Here is a 6,503-nt window from a genome sequence, read left to right on the forward strand (position 1 = left end):
GTCTCAAGAAGGCAAAATGAGCCAAGGCAGGCATGGTGGTGCACGCCTGTAATCCCAGTGACTCAGGAGGCTGAGATGAGAGGATTGCAAGTTTGAGACCAGCCCCAACAATTTAGCGAGACCATATCTCAAATTTTTAAAAAATAAAAATAAAAAGGCATGTAGGATGTTACTCACTGGTAAAGTGTCCTTGGGTTTAATCCCCAGTTTCTGGGAGGGAAAAGTAAAGCAAAATGACAATGAAGAGACTTTCCTTCAAATTCAAGGTCTGCCAATGACCTTTGTCTTGTATATTGAGCTCTCCAAGGCCGAATTTCCTGATCTGTTAATAAAAAGCTCTCTAAGGATTTTCTTTTTTAAAAGGTAGTAAATAACTTCTGGACAAAAAAGAAGGAATTTGTGTCCTAGATGTCGAGTTTCCAGATGTACACTATCTTGAAGTTGAAAGATACTTGGTATTATATGTTTGGTATCTAGTAATTTAAAAATTAAGAATCCAGTTTTTTTTTTTTTTCTTCTTTGTGTGTGTGGGCAGGTACTAGAGATGGAACTTATGGTCTGGTATGTGCTAGGCAAGTGCTCTACCACTGATCTACACAACCAGCCCACAAAAATTGTGTTTTATGTTCAGTTAGTTCAAATAAATTACAGTTTCATGATAGCTCATTTTTCTTGTTTTTCTTTTTCCAGACACAAGATCATTCGTTTGTTTGTTTTTGTGGTGCTGGGGATTGAACCCAGGGCCTTGTGCATGGGAGGTAAGCACTCTATCAATTGAGCTATATCCCCAGCCCCACAAATTTATTTAGGAAAGCAGAAACACATTCAAGGGAGATTGCAGGCTATCTCAAAGAAGAGACATATTTGGGGGTAAAGTAAGAAATATACATTCAAGGGAGGATGTGAGAAATCTCTAGAGGAAGGAATGGCCATCATGATCAACTGATTTTAAATTGTCACAGGGGAATTTTCTACTCTTTTTTTTAAAAAATATTATGTATGGGATGATAAAATTAAAATGAGTATCACTGAGATAAATTATTTCTGCTCAGAAATTATTGACATATAAATTTTTTTGTGGCTCAGTGGTAAAGCACATGCCTAGCATGTACAAGGTTGTGGGTTTGATCTCCAGAATTGCCCCCCCCAAAAAAAAAACTTCACAGTATTTTCTAATACATTCTTATTAGAAATTGTACGTAAAAGAACACTAAACTACGAAATGGAGCACTATTATTATTTTTATACCTTTATTTTATTTATTTATATGTGGTGCTGAAGATGGAACCCAGGGCCTCACAAGTACTAGGTAAGCACTCTACCACTGAGCCACAGCCCCAGTGCCCTGGAGCATTATTATTTTTATTTATTTATTTATTTTTGTTATGGGGACTGATCCCAGAGGTGCTTTACCAGTGAGCTACATCCCAGACCTTTTTATTTTGAGACAGGATCTCACTATGTTGCTAAATTGCCTAGGCCAGCCTTGAATTTACCATTCTCCTGCCTGAAACTCCCAAGTTACTGAGATTAAAAGCATGTGCCACTATTCCTGGTGAAATGGAGCATTATTATTCTTAAATGTTTTCTTTAACAGTGGAAATCTGTTCTAATAATTCTGGCCTCACATGTCCTATAGGTTCAATATGGCTATTCACAGTTCTTTGCCCCCAATCTGATAACTGTACCCAGAGGGCCTAACCAATAAGCTCCAAGAAAACAAAGTGAAAATAACCTCTCCAACACAATCCTGGGCCTAGTAAAAGGCCTAAGAGCTCCTGAAAGCTTAGATTATATAAAGATTTTCTTAAGTAAGTAATATTGCTGTCAATACTCTTTCCTTTAGTGACTCCAGAGGTTTCAGGAAAATTTCATTTTTAAATATTTTGTGGTTGTACTCAGTTAATGTAGTCTACAACTACAATGATTACCCTCTTTCCCATTCTACATTCCGAGTCTTCAGATATATAAATATATTTTCCTCCTTATCTTAAGCAGGAGAAGTATGTCTATATCACTTAACAGGCAAAATGTAGTAGTTTCTATGAATTTATTCTTTTTAAAGCCATTTTTATTATAATTATTAGATCATATTAGTTGTACAAAATAATTGGTTTATTAGCGACATTTTTATATATGCATACAATGTAGTTTTAAAATTAATTAATTAATTTATTTTTGATACTGGGGATCTAGCACAGGGGTGTTTAACCATTAACCACTGAGCTACATCCCCAGCCGTTTTTATATTTTATTTTGAGACAGGGTCTCACTAAGTTGCTTAGGGTCTTGCTAAGCTGCTGAGGCTGGTGATCCTCCTGCCTCAGCCTCCCAAACTGCTGGGATTACCACCACACCGGGCTGCATATGATGTATTTATAATGCATATAAAGTATTATGCTTTATTGTTAAGCATATAAATAGCAGCAGTTACTAAAATCAATTGAAACATACCACCTAGGAACTCTTTAAAATTTGGACATCATGGGCTGGGGTTGTGGTTCAGGGGTCGAGCTCTTGCCTAGCACATGCAAGGCCCTGGGATGGATCTTCAGCACCACATGAAAATAAATAAATAAAATGAAGGTATTGTGTCCAACTACAACTAAAACATTTTAAAAAATTGGACATCATAGGGGCTGGAGTTGTGGCTCAGTGATAGAGCACTTGTCTGGCATATGTGAGGCACTGGGTTCGATTCTCTGCATCACATATAAATAAATAAATAAAATAAAGTCCATCAACAACTAAAAAATACATATATAAAAAATTTGGGGGCTGGGGATGTGGCTCAAGCGGTAGCGCGCTCGCCTGGCATGCGTGCGGCCCGGGTTCGATCCTCAGCACCACATACCAACAAAGATGTTGTGTCCGCCGAGAACTAGAAAATAAATATTAAAAAAATTCTCCCTCTCTCTCTCTTAAAAAAATGTGGACCTTCTTCTCTGGAAAAACACCAAATGGCGGATGACGCCGGTGCAGCGGGAGGTCCCGGAGGTCCCGGGGCCCCTGGAATGGGTGGCCGGGGCGGCTTCCGCGGAGGCTTCGGCAGCGGTCTCCGAGGCCTCGGACGGGGCGGGGCCGTGGCCGCGGGGCTCCTGGAGGCAAGGCCGAAGACAAGGAGTGGATCCCGGTCACCAAGCTGGACCGCCTGGTCAAGGACATGAAGATCAAGTCCCTGGAGGAGATCTATCTCTTCTCTTTGCCCATCAAGGAGTCTGAGATCATTGACTTTTTCTTGGGGGCATCACTCAAGGATGAGGTTTTGAAGATCATGCCTGTACAGAAACAGACTCGTGCTGGCCAGCGGACCAGATTCAAGGCATTTGTGGCTATTGGGGACTACAACGGTCACGTTGGACTGGGAGTAAAATGCTCCAAGGAGGTAGCAACTGCTATCCGAGGGGCCATCATCCTGGCCAAGCTCTCCATTGTTCCTGTGCGGAGAGGCTATTGGGGGAACAAGATTGGCAAGCCTCACACTGTCCCTTGCAAGGTGACAGGACGTTGTGGTTCTGTGCTGGTACGGCTCATCCCTGCCCCCAGAGGTACTGGCATCGTCTCAGCTCCTGTACCCAAGAAGCTACTGATGATGGCTGGTATTGATGATTGCTACACTTCTGCCAGGGGCTGCACTGCCACCTTGGGCAATTTTGCCAAGGCCACCTTTGATGCCATCTCCAAGACATACAGCTATTTGACCCCTGATCTCTGGAAAGAGACTGTGTTCACCAAGTCTCCTTATCAGGAATTCACTGACCATCTTGTGAAAACCCATACCAGAGTCTCTGTACAGAGGACCCAGGCTCCAGCTGTGGCTACAACATAGGGTTTTTACAAAAATAATAAAGTAAATGAAACCCCCCCCAAAAAAAATGTGGACATCATAAAGTGTTTCAGACTATTAAAAAGCAAAGTCTGACTGGGTGTGGTGGTGCAGTGGCTCAGGAGCCTGAGACAGGGGGATTGAGAGTTCAAAGCCAACCTCAGCAACTTAGCAAGGCCCTAAGCAACTCAATGAGACCCTGTCTCTAAATAAAATATAAAAAGGGCTGGGGATGGGGCTCAGTGGTGGAGTGCCCCTGGGTTCAATCCCTGGTACCCCACCCCCCGCCCAAAAAAAGAGGGTAAGGTAAAGATACACTTATGTGGTGTTGAGAAAAACATATTGACTTTACCAAGAGGACAGAAGACTGGGGATGAGGTGGAACATGTGATCACCATTATGCAGAATCCATGCCAGTGCAAGTTCCCAGACTGGGTCTTGAACAGACAGAAAGATGGAAAGGATGGAAAATCCAGACAAGATCTGCCAAGGATCCCCAACAAGCTCTGCAAAGACCTAGAGTGACTTAAGAAGATTGAAGCCTGTTGAGGGCTTCACCACCCCTGGGGGTTTGAGTCCAAGGCCAGCACACCAACACACTGGCCACTGTGGCTATTGTCAGTTAATAGTTAATATACCTATGGAGGAAAAACACAATGATATATCACCTAACACTAGTTAGAGTAGCTTATCTAAAAGACAAAAGGTGGAGCTGAAGATGTAGCTCGGTGGTGGAGTGCATTCTTAGCATGTTGGAGGCCCTAGTTTCCATCCCCAGCACAACAGGGAGGGGGGCAGGGGTGGGGTACAAAATGTAAGTACTGGGGGAGGGGATACCTGCACACTCTTGTGGGAATGTAAATTAGTATATCAATTATAGAAAATACATGTAGGTTTCTCAAAAAATTAGAAATACATGATCTAAATGATTCAGCAATTCCACCTCTTGGTATATAACCAAGAAATTGAAATTAGTATGTCAAAAAGATGTGTGTGGGGGCTGGGGATGTGGTTCAAGCTGTAGTATGCTCGCCTGGCATGCGTGCCGCCCTGGGTTCGATCCTCAGCACCACATACAAACAAACATGTTGTGTCCGCCGAAAACTAAAAATAAATATTAAAATTCTCTCTCTCTCTTTAAAAAAAAAAAAGATGTGTGTGTATGTATCACATTTTCATTATCCATTTGTCTATCAGGGATCATTTCGGTTGATATCATATCTTGGCTACTGTGAATAATGCTGAAAGGAACATGAGAATGCTAAGATATATAGATATAGGTATATATAATGTTTGAATGGTTTTTGTCCTTAAAAATATCCTGTCATTGTGACAACATGGATAACCCTGGAGGACATTATGCTGAGTGAAATAGCCAGGAATACAAACATCTTATATATTTGAAGGATCTAAATAAGTTGAACTCATCAAAACAGAATAGATTGACAGTTGGCAAGCACTGATTGGGGGATGGGAGCTGTTGGTTAAAGGGTACATCATTTCAGTTACATCAGCTGAGTAAATTCTAGAGATCTATTGCACAGTGTGGTGACTATAGTTAATGGTAATGTATTGTATACTTGAAAATTGCTAAAAGGGTAGCTCTTTAATGTTCTCAAAACAAAATATGGTAAGTATGGGAGGTGATAAATGTTAATTAGCTTCACTTAATCATTTTATAATGTATACATACACAGTATGACAAAAAATCAAAACATCATATTGCAGTGGGGCATGGTGGCACATGCCTATAATCCCAGTGACTAGGGAGCCTGAGACAGGAGGATCTCGAATTCAAAGCCAGCCTCAGAAATTTAGTAAGGCCCTGTCTCAAAATAAAAAATAAAAAAGACTGGTGATCTAAAATTAATGGTAAAGGACCCCTGGGTTTGATCACCGGTATTAAAAAAAAAAAAAAAAAAAGAGGGGCTGGGGTTTTGGCTCAACAGTAGAGCGCTCACCTAGTGCAGGTGAGGCACTAGGTTCGATTCTCAGCACCACATAAAAATAAATAAATAAACAAATAAAATAAAGGCATTTGTCTACCTACAACTTAAAAAAAAAGATGTCAAGACATTTCAATGAAGAAAGAATAGTCATTTTTCAAAATGCTACTGGGACAACTAGCTATCGACGTACAAAAGAATAAAACTGGATTCCGACCTCCCATGGTATATACAATTAGCTCAAAATGAACCAAAGATCTGTAGTTTCAGCAAGAGCTGAAACTGTAAGTTGCTAAGATAAAAACATAAGTATAAATCTTCATGACTATGGAGCAGGAAAAAGAGTTTCTTAGATGTGACACCCAAAGCACAACCTACAAAGGGAAAAAACAAATTTATTGGACATCATCAAGATTATAACCATGCTTTGAAGGAAACTATAAAGAAAGTGAAAAGACAGAATGGGAGGGAAATATTGGTAAATCATACATCTGATAAGAGACTTGTACCCAGAATATATAAAAAAATCCTTACAGGGCTGGGGCTATAGCTCAACGGCAGAGCGCTTGCCCAGCATGTGTTAAGCACTGGGTTTGATCCTCAGCACCACATTAAAAAAAAAAAAAAAAAAAAGTAAAAAGTAAAATAAAGGCATTGTGTCCATCTGTAACTACAAAAAAAAATTTTTAAAAGAAACCTTACAACTTAATAACAAAATGACAGATAACTCA

General features: G+C 40.4%; 1 pseudogene; it reads left to right on the forward strand.

The window, feature by feature from the left end:
- Positions 1 to 2,940: 2,940 nt before the first annotated feature.
- On the forward strand, positions 2,941 to 3,863 carry LOC144250777 (small ribosomal subunit protein uS5 pseudogene; annotated as a pseudogene).
- Positions 3,864 to 6,503: the final 2,640 nt, after the last annotated feature.

The sequence above is a fragment of the Urocitellus parryii genome, chromosome X (assembly GCF_045843805.1).
Source record: "Urocitellus parryii isolate mUroPar1 chromosome X, mUroPar1.hap1, whole genome shotgun sequence".
Lineage (NCBI taxonomy): Eukaryota > Metazoa > Chordata > Mammalia > Rodentia > Sciuridae > Urocitellus > Urocitellus parryii.